Source organism: Bubalus kerabau, chromosome 2, assembly GCF_029407905.1.
Source record: "Bubalus kerabau isolate K-KA32 ecotype Philippines breed swamp buffalo chromosome 2, PCC_UOA_SB_1v2, whole genome shotgun sequence".
NCBI lineage: Eukaryota > Metazoa > Chordata > Mammalia > Artiodactyla > Bovidae > Bubalus > Bubalus kerabau.
The window spans coordinates 25,032,972-25,049,014 of record NC_073625.1 but is presented as its reverse complement, the minus strand read 5'-3'; the positions used below and the strand labels follow the sequence as shown (position 1 = coordinate 25,049,014).

The following is a 16,043-nucleotide window of genomic DNA, read 5'->3' as shown; positions in this document are numbered from 1 at the left end:
GCACAAAAAACTGTGGAAAATTCTTAAAAATATGGGAACACTAGACCACCTTACCTGCTTCCTGAGAAATCTGTACGTAGACCAAAAAGCAACAGTTAGAACTGGACATGGAACAACAGACTGGTTCCAAACTGGAAAAGGAGTATATCAAGGCTGTATATTGTCACCCTGCTTATTTAATTTATACTCAGAGCCCATCATGCAAAATGCTGGGCTGAATGGAGCACAAGCTGGAATCAAGATTGCCGGGAGAAATATCAATAACCTCAGATATGCAGATGACACCACCTTATGGCAGAAAGTGAAGAAGAACTAAAGAGCCTCTTGATCAAAGTAAAAGAGGAGAATGAAAAAATTGGCTTAAAACTCAACATTCAGAAAACAAAGATCATGGCATCTGGTCTCATCACTTCATGGCAAATAGATGGAGAAACAGTGGAAACAGTGGCAGACTTTATTTTCTTCGGCTCTCAAATCACTGCAGATGGTGACTGCAGCCCAATAACTAAAAGATGCTTGCTCCTTGGAAGAAAAGCTATGACCAACCTAGACAGCATATTGAAAAGCAGAGACATTATTTTGCCAGCAAAGGTCCATCTAGTCAAAGCTATGGTTTTTCCAGTAGTCATGTATGGATGTGAGAGTTGGACCATAAAGAAAGCTAAGCACCAAAGAGTTGATGCTTTTGAATGTGGTGCTGGAGAAGACTGTTGACAGTCCCTTGGACTGCAAGGAGATCAAGCCAGTCAATCCTAAAGGAAATAAGTCCTGAATATTCATTGGAAGGACTGATGCTGAAGCTGAAACTCCAATACTTTGGCCACCTGTTGTGAAGAACTGACTCACTGGAAAAAATCTTAATGTTGGGAAAGATTGAAGGCAGGAGGAGTAGGGGATGACAGAGGATGAGATGGTTGGATGGCATTACTGACTTGATGGACATGAGTTTGAGCAAGCTCTGGGAGTTGGTGATGGACAGGGAAGCCTGGCGTGCTGCAGTCCATGGGGTTGCAAAGGATCAGACATGACTGCGCAACCGAACTGATTAACTGACCAATACAAGAAGTGAGCTAGCTCCTAACATATTCATAACACCAAGAGAAATAATGTATTAAAATGCTTCAGTTAACTATTAAACACAATTCAACTCTAAAGTCAAATAACTAGCTTCAATACTAAACTCAGTATGCTTACTGGAATCTGTAGGTTTAATGCAGAAAACTGGTAGAATCTTGAGTGTGTAGTTGTAATAATATTAGAGGTTTTAGAAAATAAAACAAGATCTAACTTTTGATTTTATTTCTAATATAAATTGATAGAGGGTAAGTTACTGCACTAAGCTAAATATAGGTTATGTTCTCAATTTATCACTCCTTAACAAATGAATTGCTCAGTACTATCACTAAAGATTTTCATTAAAAAGTACATTTGTCAATATTTTTGTTAAAATACATATTAATTGCATTTTCAAAGAGAATTGTTTTTAATTTTACTGCTTTTGAGGAGAAAATAAGAATCTGTTTTGGTCCTTTATGCCTCTACCTTTTAAAGATCCTTTCTGAGAATGACTGATAAAGAATAAATTGCACATATTTATTAAAAAAAAAAATAAATAAAATATCCTAGAAAAAAATAAAACTTTCTAAGATATCAGAGATGCAAGTTAAACCAATGTCAAGGAAACGATCGCTCCAGTAATAAACTAAGTGACAATTTAAGCTCATTTATTTCACAAGATGATCAATATCTTTCTTATAAGCTATCACATCTTTATTACTAATGCTATATCACTTTTAGGAGGTCTCAGCTAAATACATTTTTCTATTTTTTTTAAGTTTTGTTTGCTTTCCAAAAAGCCACAGATGACCTAATCTTTTTGCCCATTCTGATCTCATCCTTCAAAGTACAAATTAAAACTACTTATTATCATTCCCCTCAAAAAGAAAAGCTCCTGCTTTTACTTCCCATAAAATATAGAGAATGGAAAACTTACTTGGAAGAACGAATTAGAAAGCTTAAGTCTATGCTGTGTGATTGCCGTTTCCTTCTTGATCTAGTGTGTTCTTGATTAAATTTACCAAACATGCTTAAAAAGTCAGTAAGTATAGAAAACAAATGATTGTCCTAAACGCCAGCGTTCTTTATTCTGGTCCTAGTCTGGTTCACTAAACCCAAACCAACTGTATCACCAACACAATCTTGCCCTGGCTAGGTACCAAGCATCCCCGCAACCTCTGTTATGGTGGGAATACAGGTATTTGTGTGGGGGTCTGGTATTCCCATCTCTTTCAGAATTTTCCACAGTTGATGGTGATCTACACAGTCAAAGTCTTTGGCATAGTCAATAAAGCAGAAGTAAATGTTTTTCTGGAACTATCTTCCTTTTCCATGATCCAGCAGATGTTGGCAATTTGATCTCTGGTTCCTCTGCCTTTTCTAAAACCAGCTTGAATCTGGAAGTTCACGGTTCACGTATTGCTGAAGCCTGGCTTGGAGAATTTTGAGCATTACTTTACTAGCGTGTGAGATGAGTGCAATTGTGCAGTAGTTTGAGCATTCTTTGGCATTGCCTTTCTTTGGGATATATGCTAAAAGATACACTTATGGGAACCATGACAATTCTGAGGCAGACCATAAAAGGTCAGAAAGGCCCAATTTGTGGAAATCTCCACCCCTTCTCCGAGACAGTTGGAATAATCCTCCCATTTATTAGCCTATGAAATTACCCAATTCATAAAAACTAACCACCTCTTTTTTCTCGGCCACTCTCGCTTTTGAGATGGACTGCATTCTGTCTATGTGATGTGTGTCTCTCTAAATAAATCTACTTCTTACCTATCATTTTATCTCACTGAATTACTTCTGCATTGAGATGTAAAGAACCTGAGCTTGAGTAAACTGATACTAGATGAGTGGTCTTAACTGAAAAACAGTGAGTTTTGGTTAGGTGTGAATCTCCTCTGAGTTGTGCAGTTTTACCTAGAAGCTGTGATTTTCTGTATCTGCCTATCTCTCTAGTTTTCAGAGTAACAGTTTGCCTTGTGACTTCAATTCTCTGACAGATCTAAGAAGAGATTTTTTTTCAGTATTTTCGGTTATTTTCTTATTGTAAGAATGAGAACGATGCTTCTAAGCTTTTTATATTGCAGAGCAGAAATCTGAAGTCTAGGTTACTGTGTCAGGTTCCCTACCCTGGCTGTCAACAGATGGACCTAATTCCATTTAAATGACTCATTTCCTTTCACTGATTTTTTTTTTTTTTTACATGCTCCTTTGCCCTTGTAGCTCAGTTAGTAAAGAATTTGCCTGCAGTGCAGGAGACCCGGGTTCAACCCCTGGGTTGGGAAGATCCCCTAGAGAAGGAAATGACAACCCACTCCGGTGTCCTTGCCTGGAAAATCTCATGGACAGAGGAGCCTGGTGGGCTGCAGTCCATGGGGTCGCAAAGAGTCGGGCATGACTGAGCAACTAACACTTACTTACACTTGGGGTGGGGATGGGATTGAAATAGGAAGCAACATTTCTCTCTCTCTCTCTCTCTCCTTTTTGCTGTACATTAAAATTTATTCCAATTTGGAGTGGAAAACTGAAATATTTGTCTTAATTGCTTTTATTATCTGAGTTTTGGAGAGTGTACAAACACATTTTACCATGTGAAAACATTGGTAAGACCACTCCAGGGACTTAAAAAGGCCTGTCCAAGTGAAACCAAAGATGTGATCATGCGTGCGTGCAAAGTTGATTTAGTCGTGTCTGACTCTGTGTGTCCCTGTGAACTGTAGCCCAGCAGGCTCCTCTGTTTATGGGGTTCTCCAGGCACGAATACTGGAGTGGATTGCCATGCCCTGCTCCAGGGGATCTTCCCAACCTAGGGATCGAATATGCATCTCTTTCATCTCATGTATTGGCAGGCAGGTTATTTACTACTAGTGCCACCTGGGAAACCTGAAACCGAAGGTAATTTCATGGTAAATCTTCCTTTGTGAACTACAGAATTAAAGCTGTGAATCAGTTCATATTGAAGTCCCCAATGCCAGCTTGGTAACAGTAAGAATTTCCTTACTACCTCTAGCTGGAGTTCAAGATCATTTAAGAATCTGTTTGTAATTATTTCAGTCTTCTTGTTATTAATATTAGTGTACTAACATCAGTGCTGTTAATATTATCAGTATAATAATTATACTAAAATAATATAATATGAGTGGTAATAATATTAGTATTGTTACTGTTACTCTCCCTTACAAGCATTCCTTGTAAAGGAATAGTTCTGGAGCAAACTGTGCTTGGTTTATGCAAGTGTTTTCACTTAGAACAGCCATGAATCAGGCTATTCTAAGCATTTTCTTTCACAAGTCTTAAATATCTTGGGTGTAGGAATTCAAAGAGGTGTCTGTAAAATCTTCATTCTTAGTACCATATAAGCCACAATTTTAGATCTAAAAAAGTCATGTGACAATATGTTTGGATTAGTAAGTTCATACATCCTGAAGGCTAAATTTCCTTACAATAAGTAAAAGTGAAATGGTTATATGGAAACTATTATAGCATACAAGAAAAATTGCAGGCTTTGGGAAAGCCTTTGGGAAACATTAACTCAAATTCTGATCTGATTTTAAAACTTTCTGTATTCTAGCTACTTGGCCTTATCACCTTTGGCAAAATGAAGAAAATAATGCCAACTTACAGCTCTATTGGGAGGGTGGAAAAGGTAATGCATGTAAAGCATCTATATTACTGCCACAGAACAGATGGAAAATAAATATAACTTCTCTTTTCTTTTTTCATACTAGCAGATAAAACTATTAAACATTATTTCTCTTAATTAGAAATAATGTAAGTGTATGGTGCATGAAGATTTTAATTCATTCAACATTTAATGATTTCTTATTAAGTTGAAAATAGCAATCATATAAAACACTGTGCTATTTTAAAGTAAAGCAAGCAAAATTGCAGATATAATAAGAGAAACATTCTTCTGATGTAGTGTGAATTAAGTTGTTATCCAGGCAGCCTTGAGTTTGGATTCTGAAAACAACATTTTTGAAAAATTCAAAGTTCATCCTTTGAGGAAAAAAATCAATGATATATTGTCGACGTAGCTACTTCAGTTATCATTCCTATTAGATAGGAAACCATACAGAAGAAGGGGGTAAACACTACTTCAATAACTCAGATCTTAGAATCAATATGGTGATGGAAATGACACCTATGAGAGTTAATGAAACACTAGGACACCTTTATTGTGGAAACGCTCCAGAAAAGAAATGGAATTGAATATCACACTTGCGCCATCCAAATGTAATTTTCAGACTAGTCAGCAAATCTTATAACTGAATTTTGTTCTCATATTTGGGGCAGGAGAGCACTAATCAGAACACAGAATTCTTGGAAATAGTTTCACACCATCCAAATCAGCATATAGACCTTTGTCCTGAAAATAGGAGGTCCTATCCAAATAATCTCAGTTGAATATACAGGCACACTCTTTAATCTCAACAATTAATACTGATATAATAGGGTTGATACAGTGGTAAGTTTCCTAAGACATATCCTCAAGACAGCATCTAGCATATAGTATTCCCCCAAAAGTATTGACAGAAGCATTTATTGATATTTTGCAAACTTTCTTATTTGTCTTTGTATAGATCAGAAAGAATGACAAGTCCACTTAGGATATTAATTGGAGCCACTGCAGAATTTAAAAGTTCATTGTTTTATTTCAACTAAAAAAGTATTTTCTGCCTAAAGATTATCCGTTTCTTAGATGCCTTAACTTTTCCCTTATTTCAGTCATCAACACTTGGAATTGACTTTTTTTTTTAATTCACATTTTTTCACAAATGTTAAAGCATATGGAACAAAAAGTAAATATATAGCCAAACTGTGATACAAATAGTAGGTGATTTGGGGTTTACCTTTGTAGCCAGAGGCTGATATAGTACATGAGATTTAAACATGTACTTTATCCCAGTCCTCAAGGAGATAGACTCATAAATAACATATGTAGACTTGCTTTTGGTTTAATGACAATGCATTAATTAAATTCAGTAAACTAATGATCAGCACATTTGCAAATTTATAATCAAACCATTTATTAGTACTTGTCTAAATTCCCCAAGAAACCAGTAAACTACAAGCAGCTATTATATTTTGTTTCACATGTACAGTGTACTATTCTGTAATTATTTTTTCTCAAATTGCTGAAGGGAAATATGCTATGTCCAGTTTTAAATAGATGTCTTTACAGAAAATACGGAGATATAATTTAACTCACAATACCCCACCAGTGTGTTTAGTTCCTTCACATCAACATGATTCTGAGATGGTTATTACCTTTAAAGGTAAGTCTTTCTGCCAAGTCACTGTTGCCTCACTTCATTGTCTTTTTGATTACTGGGTATATTGGAAATATTTCTACTGTCACACTACTTGCCTCAGTTTTACCCATTGCTTTCTTCTGATTTCACCATACCCTGCTCTTAATAACTGGTTTATTTTTGTCTTAGAGTTGATTTTTTTTTTCTTTCACACTTGTATGTTTATTCTTCTTCCATAGCCTCTATCCATCCACACTAGTAAATCCTGGGGTTTTCTGGGTCTTCTTCCCATTGTTTTGAATAATATTTATTTCAAAATAGTCTATAATTGACTAAAAAGTAATTTTTCCACTCCCTTTATATTCTTAATGACATCATGATACCAATTAAAATAATCTTGATATGATTTGCAGTTGGCTTTGCTGCTGGAAAATTAAAATTATAAAATACTGATAATTCAATATATAGCTGTGAAGATTTCTATAGCTGTCTCTATGGCATAGTTTTTTTACAGATTATAAAAATTATTAAAAAAAATTATAGGGCATCTCTATGGGGTACAATTAACTTCTTTCCATCTCTTCTTTACCATGGCAACATGTTCTCTTTTCCAACTTGAAATGTGTCAAAGGCCACCTGGGCTATTTTCATATTCTCTGCCAGCTGGCACAACAGGAACATAGATTCATATTCACACAGGGGAATTGGGGGCAAGGGGTGACAGGCACTGCTTTTCCCCAGGGATGGGTTGCTGCTGCAGCTCCTCATGATTGTTAAAATTCATCTGGGTGAAGTTTGACAGTCTTCTGATACATGCATAATTTGAATTTCATCAGTATTTACCAGGCAGTGAGTATAAATGATATAATATTAACAATAACATTCCCATTTTACTGACTTAACACCTTTACAAAGTGAAAACTTCACTATTCAACCCATAGTCTTCAAATGATTCTGAGCATTGCCAAGGTGTACCCCAGGGACATGCATGTGACCCAACTGAAGTATTCTTGGAAAATATGTGAGAATGCAGTATTAACTTATAGATTAATATAAGGTATTTCCAGAGAAGGCAGTGGCACCCCACTCCAGTACTCTTGCTTGGAAAATCCCATGGACGGAGGAGCCTGTTAGGCTGCAATCCATGGGGTCGCTAAGAGTCGGACACGACTGAGCGACTTCACTTTCACTTTTCACTTTCATGCATTGGAGAAGGAAATGGCAACCCACTCCAGTGTTCTTGCCTGGAGAATCCCAGGGACGGGGAGCCTGGTGGTCTTCCATCTCTGGGGTCGCACAGAGTCGGACACGACTGAAGCGGCTTAGCATAGCATAGCATAGCATAAGGTATTTCTGAAAATACCTAAATTAATTTTAATAAAAAATAGAATGTTTTAGATTAAAATTTTAAAAAGTGCCTAGAAGTTTGGAAAAATAAAAATAGTGCTATATACCTAATATCTTGGAGGAATAATACTAAAATACTCAGAAGTATTTTCTTTGAAATTAGCCTCATTAGTCACTGATTCAACAAACTCAAGATTTCTTATAGTATTTCTTGGAGGATGAAATTACTTATACTTGCTTTTGGGCTTCCCTGGTGGCTCAGCGGTAAAGAATCCACCTGCCAATGCAGGAGATGTGGGTTTGATTCCTGGGTGGAGAAAATCCCCTGGAGGAGGATATAGCAATCCACTGCGGTTTTCTTGCCTGGAGAATTCCCATGGACAGAGGAGTCTGGCAGGGCTGCAGTCCATGCAGTCACAGAAGTGTTGGACATGACTTAGCTACTAAACAACCAGCATCACCATATTTGCTTTTGTTTTCTTATTTGCTAATTGACGTGTGTGTGTGTGTGTGTGTGTGTGTGTGTGTGTGTGTGTATGAGTGAGGCAGAGAGAATATTTTGTTTCCGAGTTTCAAATTTGTGTGTTTTTTTTTTTTTTTCTTCCTGTTTTCATTTAACTGGCTCTCATGCTGCTGGTAGATCTTTGGCGCCTAAAAAAATGAACTCACCTTTCTGTACTATGCAGACAGGGGTCTAAACAGGCATTGTCTTGGCTTCCTGTGATAACTTAAAGGGAAACTTTCATCTTATCTCGAGCCCTTGAGTCCTGCAAATAGAGGAGGAAAGTGTTCTTCAATTCCTTGCAGCAGCGATTTGCTTCGGCGGCACTGACCTTGACTTCTGAATGGAACGGTGATGGCATTTGATCATGACTGAGGAAAACCTCAAGAAACTTCTGCTGGCAGCTTGTGCCATGGTTGCCACTGAAGACCCGACGTCAGGGTCATACCTTTCAGAGATAGTGATCAGTGAGCTGCCCTTAAGTTTGCTGCTTCTGACGACGGCGCTGCTCCTGTTGCCAGCCACTTCACTTCCAGAACCTTCAGTAACCAGATCCAGGCAGCTTTCCATGAGTGGAGACTTCCAGGAATTACTGATCTCAGCGCAGACCAGCGGGCTCACACAGAGGCATCTATCACTGCTCTGCGTAACACAGACACTCTCTGTGCTCTATGGGCACCGCCACCCCGCGCGACAGAAGGGGAGCTCGCCCAGTGTGAGTTTCTGCGCAAGCGCTCTGGCATGGTCTCATATAGCCACCTTCGCGAGGTCAGCCTGAGCTCTGCTTCCGGAAAGATACTGAAGACACCGTAAAGGAGGAACAGACCACGGCTGAAAGGCCGCGCCCAAGGTGGGATTTCAGGGTGGATGGAGTGCTCCAGCTTTCAAGTTGACTGTTCCCCAACCCGAGATTGTGGACAGGCCGGAAGGCACGCTGGTCCCCTGCGCGTCTGGTCTGCTGCCACAGCTCCGCTGGGTGGGAGCTTCCATGGAGTAGTCTGCAGCTATTCTTCTGTAGACTCTTTAAAAGAAAATGGAAATAAGGTTGATGGAAAATAAACAGTCTATTTATTTATTTTTTTAGAAAAAAGCTCAAACCATATAGCCCCTCTAGTATTTATTGGTAATCTAAATAATTTGCTACAGAAAGCTGCCCCGCCCCCCCGTTTATTAGGCCACTCACCAATGATTGCTTTTTGGTTAAGTCATCCGGATGAGAAAGATGTCTGACTCATTTTGGGTTTAGAATTTTAGAGCATTTGTAAATACTTCACATAGTTGTGTGTTTTTCGCTTGCTTTGCCTGGAAATAAGTGTGGCTTATGTGTCTCCCTTTCCAGAATGAAAACTGCTCTCAGTCTTTGTCTCATTCTTGAACCTAGAGGAACACCAAGTACAAAGTGCCTGGTTCATTATGTAAGTTCTGGTCGACTGAATTGCTATTTTGATATTAGAAAATTGCTTTTAAAAATACACCTTGTTTTGAAGCAAAGCTATGAGTTTATTATTTGGGTTTCAGAGTATCGAAAAGTAATAACTACTGCCAGAAAAAAGATTCCTTAAGGAATATATATTAAGGCAGTGCTTTCTACTTACACGTGGAAGCATAGGAAGCATTTTCAAAGGTTTAAGACAGAGGCTGTTTGATGAACTCTGTGAATAATCTTACTCAGTTAAGCAAACCTGAGAACCACTATAGTCTCCTTTGCTCATCTAAAAAATTAAAGGACTGAATTAGGTGATTTTTCTGCTCTAAAATTCTGTGCTTATGGGACCAACTGCTCAATAATCTAAGCCTGGAGTCACATACCTCTGTCGCAGCTCAAGTTTTTAATTTAGATCTATGACTTTGGGCCCAGTGTTTACATTTTGGGTCATGTTAAATTCTCTCATGAAAAGGTCAGAGAGCTTAAATAGGTTATTTGTCTGTGAAATTCTATAACACTTACACTATCAGTACTTGAATCACAGTAATATTTGTGGTTATGAAAGTGAATTAGTTGCATTGTCTTATGGTGTTTCAATTCTTGTGTGAAAAAGTTAGGGAGTTAAGGAAACATTTCTGCAATGTACAGGATTCTAATTCAGTAGACATTACTATTTGTGAGCGGGTGGTCTGAGATCTATTATAATTCACAAGCCCTATTGGAAACCAAAGATCAGTATCGGGTATTGAACTAGAATTCTTGTTTCTCCTGTTGCAGATATTCTGGTATTCTCATTTTGAGACCATTAACAAGAGCACTTGTATTGATTTTTGTCATCTAAATTGCAGGGGTCAAGACTCAAGAAGTTTTGCTCTGAAAGCCAGGAATTTAATCCAGTGTAAAACCTAATTGATGGATTATTTAGAAAATAAGGTGGTAGACACTGGGTATAATTTACTATAAGCCATAGATCATTCATTTAGTATTGATTAAGTTATAGTAGCACCCAAACACAAATTATTATTAGAGAACTTTTGGGATTATGAGAAGCTGAGTCACAAGTGCTTTGGAAATGCAAAGGTCTAGGTTATCTTTGTTTGAACACAAAAAAGAAGGTTAGGAGGTATTTACTTTCCAGTTACAGCAAACTCTTTCCCCTTAGTATTTAAAAAAAATTTATGTCTTTTACATCTTTTCTTTCTAAAGTTGAGTTTTTGGTTGAATTTTTGTTCACCAAAATGGACAAGGGAGCTTTGTCTAATAGTCAAGAGTTTGTTTAGTAATGACTGTGGAATTATAAACTAAAGGATGTAAAGCTTACCATTAAAAACAATATTTTGAAATTATTCTTATAGAAAATTGCTTACATACTTTTTAATATTATGCCTGCCATTACGATTGTTTAATATTTGTAAATAGATAAAGAAGTAAATAGATAAAATATTTAAAGATATTTAAATATAAGTAAAATATAAAATTAGTTTAAAGATAACCAATAATTATCATTTTGCTATCCTAGCTCTAATAATCTAGTGTAGACCTGTGCAAAGTCGTTAAAATTAGAAACATAAAGGCTCTCTGTTAAGAAAAAAAATCATAGAACAAAAGTAGCTCTAGAGTAAATTTAAAGTACAATGCTGAATTTTGATTATCTATAACAATTATAAGAACAGATTTTTGCATCAGAACAGAAAGTACAATAAATGTGGAAACTAAAATTTGAAAGAAAAAGTTGAAAATTTAAAAAGAAGAAAAATTTTTGTTCTAAATACAGAGTCAAGGCATTTTTGTATTGGTTACCTTCTTTATAGGGCTTCTCTGGTCGTTCAGACAGTAAAGGATCTGCCTATAATGCAGGGGACCCAGGTTTGATCCCTGGGTGGGGAAGATCCCCTGGAGAAGAAAATGGCAACCCACTCCAGTATTCTTCCCTGGAGAATTCCATGAACATAGGAGTCTGACGGTTTACAGTCCGTGGGAGTCACAAAGAGTCGGATATGAATACTTTCACACTTTACATTCTTTATATCGTTTTTTTCAGGGTTGGAATCATAGTATTTACTTGTGTTTCTTTAAAATATTTCAAAATTTATTGGAGTTAGACACGCCTTTTATTTCTTCTCATTTTACTGGTGTGAAACAGTATTTTCATACATTGCAGCACTGTAAGTAATTGTTTATTTATTAATGACTGTCTATAGCATAATGCCCGTACACTAGGATAATCAATACAGGGATCAAAATACTGACATTCAGATACATGAAGTTTATATGGGTTATGATTGTTTGATCAATCACTTAAGTTTACAAGTAGTATATTTGTAATGCTTTCCTTAGCTCAATATACTTTTTAGATCGCACAAAATCTTCTGTGGTATCTGTAAAGAACAGAGGAGCTTTATGATAAAAAAAAAAATGTAAACATGAAAAATCGGAGCTGTGACTTGCTCTCATGGCCCTTCCTGGCTGCAGCCCTCTTTCCTCAGAGGCTCCTCCACGCTCTCCCCCTCACCTTCAGATTTACACTCCCTTTTGGCCTTCTTGCTCCTCCTTTTAAACCCCTTTGTCTCACCTGTGTTCTTTTTGCCCTTTTAACTCCCTTAGATTGCCTTTGAGTATTGGATTCTCTGCCTGGCTTTGATTTCTTCCTAGGACAGTGCTCCTGAGATCAGTCCTTTGGTCTCTGAACAGATGCTCTGTGACTGTCAGGTGACCACTGAATCGGCCCCAGATGCCTCTGTTAGTGGCATCTACTTTTCTGGGAGGGAGCACCTAGCATTGCTAAGACTTAGGCTTCCTGTCAGTGATAAACTCAACCTGAGTAAAGTTCAGCGTGAAAGCACATAGAGATCAAGTGTGAATGATACATTAACGGTGAATTTTGTACATTTTTTTATTCTTAGATGTAATAGGAATAAAAAGATGAAGTTGGTATTTTTTTGTTTTTAGTGATATATTAAGCTATTCTTGCTGTATGTTGTTGTTGTTCAGTCGCTCAGCCATGTCTGACTCTTTGCGACCCCATGGGCTGTAGCACACCAGGCTTCCCTGTCACCATCTTCCAGAGTTTGCTCAAACTCATGTCTGTTGACTTGGTGATGCCATCCAACCATCTTGTCCTCTGTCATCCCCTTCTCCTCCTGCCTTCAATCTTTCTCAGCGTTAGGGTCTTTTACAATGAGTCGACTCTGCATCAGGTGGCCAAAGGATTGAAGCTTCAGCTACAGCATCAGTCCTTCCAATGAATATGCAGGGTTGATTTCGTTTAGGTTTGACTGATTTATCTCCTTTCTGTCTAAGGGACTCTCAAGAGTGTTTTCCAGCACCACAGTTTGAAGGCATCAATTCTTTGGCGTTCAGCCTTTTTTATTGTCCAGCTCTCACATCTGTAAAAATACTGGAAAAACCACAGCTTTGACTATATATGGACCTTTGTTCTTGCTATACCTTGTTTTATTATCTCCATTTCACAGTCAGCTGAAACAATCAAGGTTAAATAAAAGAAACAAAACCTTACAAGTAACATAATTTAGATAATAGGAGATTTATTTTAAGAATTTGACCTTATGCATTTATGGGAACTGGTTAAAGCAGTCTTCATCAAGCTTTGTTTTGTGTCTGGGGTCAGAGTCTAAATCCAGCAAGGCTGGCAGTCAGGAAGGGAAGGTGATGTTAAGTTGGGCAGAGAATGAAATAGGTGGAGCCCATGAGGTTGAACTGAAACTTCCTCTCTCTCTCTGTCTCCAGGACTTCAACTTTGCTGACGAGATGTCTTCCAGAACATGGTGTCCTTTAGCACAAGACTAACCAAGTGTTTGGCCCAACAAGGATCCTGCAGGAGCCACAGAAGCTGCAGGCAGACTTGTGTCCCACACCACCCTGAGGGCCAGCAGGTTAGGGAGGGCAACTGTGTGTATAAACTGTATCCCTGCTGGGTATTCCGAACTCATCTTTCAAGCATAAAATGCTTGCAGCTACTGCTGCAAGCCTACCAGCTCTTGCACAAATGATCTTTGTGATTGCAATAACTCACAACTGTACAAGGAGGTGCTGGGAAACAGAACTTCAGGGTAGCTAAGATCCACCCAACTGCATGCACAGTTTGCTGTATACACTTAAATGGCCACAACCTGGCTGTAAAAGTTTTCCTTGTGCTCCCTAATTTGGTATTATACAACTTTGATTTTTACATTGTTGCTTTTCTCTTCAGTGTAGAATTATACCTCATTATCCCATTTTGGTTTTAACTTGGCATTTCTATAATTAGTGATAAATTGAACATATCTTTTTATGTGTACTGACCATTTGTGTTTCCTTTTCTGTGAAAATGCCTATGGATGTCTCTTGCCTCATCTTTCTCATCTGTTTATTGATTCAGTGGAGAGCTTCCTATTTTCTTACTGTTAACTGTTTGTTGGTATTTAATTTGCTATCATTGGCTCATTTGTGATTTTTGTTTTCACAAATGGCAGCCCACTCCAGTACTCTTGCCAGGAAAATCCCATGGACAGATAGAGGAGCCCGGTAGGCTACAGTCTATGGTATCGCAGAGTCGGACACGACTGAGCTACTTGACTTTCACTTTTCTTTCTCTTTAAAAGAACACGTTTCTTTTAAAAATTTCACAGTGGTGAATTTTTAAGTATTCTTAATATAATTATATTTTATATGCTTATGAAATTCTTCCCTATGCTAAGATCATGAAAGCACTCCAAAAATTTCTCATATTCGTGTTGTACTTTCCCATTCTAAAGTGTGCTTTGAGATCAGGTTCCAAGTACCATCATCATTGTCTCATGTGGAAAACCAGTTGTCTCAACATTCATTACTGAAATAGTCTTCCTTTTTTATAATCTATAATATGATTTACATCAAGTTTCTTGATTTACAGCCAGGTTCTATTCAACTACCATGTTGCTGCTGCTGCTAAGTCGCTTCAGTCGTGTCTGACTCTGTGTGACCCCCTAGAAGGCAGCCCACCAGGCTCTGCCATCCCTGGGATTCTCCAGGCAAGAACACTGGAGTGGGTTGCCATTTCCTTCTCCAATGCATGAAAGTGAAATGTGAAAGTGAAGTTGTTCAGTCGTGTCCGACTCTTTGAGACCCCATGGACTGCAGCCCACCAAGCTCTTCTGTCCATGGGATTTTCCAGGCAAGAGTACTGGAGTGGGGTGCCATTGCCTTCTCAGATTCAACTACCATAGCCATACAGTAAACCTTCATAGCAGTTCTTAATGGAGTATGTTGGTAATTATTGACCATGTGTGCATGCATACTAAGTCACTTCAGTTGTGTCTGATTCTTTGTGACTCTATGGACCATAGCCCAACAGGCTTCTCTGACCATAGAATTCTCCAGGCAAGAATACTGGAGTGGATTGCCATGCCCTCCTCCAGGGGATATTCCCAACCCAGGGATCAAACCTGTGTATCCTGCGACTCCTGCATTGCAGGCAGATTCTTTATCACTGAGCCACTAGGGAAGCCCAATTATTGACCATAGCATCTCTCAAATAAATATTCAAATTATAATAACAAATAACAAATAATTGTATTAAAAATTTTATTGGAATTGCATTAAATTGCATTAAATTGGAATTGCATTAAATCCAAAAGTCAATTTGAATTGAACTAATATATTACAGTGTTTATCTTCACATGTAGAATATCTGTCCAGTTATTATAATGAGTTCTAATATTATATAAAACTTTATTATTTGTAGGCAGGAAGCTCTTTTCTAATTTTCTTAGGATTGTTTTTAGGTATCAAATAGACTATTTTTTGTTAAAGAATATTGCATCTAATAATGAAAAATCTTTAATGTCTAATAATGAAAAAATCTAATCTTTATTTTCAGTTATTCTATTTTTAATTTCTTTTTCTGGCCTTATTATAGTGTTTGTGGTCTTTGGTAAAATCTTATTTTTTTATTGTGATAAAAACTCTTAACAAGATTTACCATTTTAGCTTTTTTAAGTGTACAATATTGTTAAGTATATGTACATTGTTGTGCAACTGATTTCTATAAATTTTTCATCTTAAAAAACTCAAACTCTGTATCTTTTGAAAAACAACTTTCATTTTCCCCTTTTCCCCACAGTTCCTGCAAATACCATTCTACTTTCTATTTGTAAGACTTTGACCATTTCAGATACCTCAATGTAAGTGGACTCACGCAGCATTTGTTTTATTGTGGTTGGCTTATTTAACTTAGCATAATGTCCTCAAGTTTCATCTATACAGCATATGACAGGATCTCCTTTTCCTAGGATGAATAATACTTTATTATTTGCATATTCTACATTTATTTATCCATTCATCTATCAGTGGACCCTTGGGTTGCTTCCTCCTTTTGGCTATTGTGAATAAGGCTGGAGTGAATCTATATATGCAAATATCTCTTGAGATCCTATTTTCGATTCTTGTAGATATATACCAAAAATGAAATTGC

At 37.4% G+C, this 16,043-nt stretch overlaps 1 long non-coding RNA gene across 1 annotated transcript in view; it reads left to right on the top strand.

The window, feature by feature from the left end:
- Positions 1–15,760, top strand: part of LOC129644634 (uncharacterized) — a 42,479-nt gene extending 26,719 nt beyond the window's left edge. The window contains exons 3-4 of the long non-coding RNA XR_008710900.1: positions 13,340–13,485; positions 15,693–15,760. This is a non-coding gene — a long non-coding RNA (uncharacterized LOC129644634). The remainder of the gene's footprint in view (positions 1–13,339; positions 13,486–15,692) is intronic.
- The last annotated feature ends 283 nt before the right edge of the window (positions 15,761–16,043 follow it).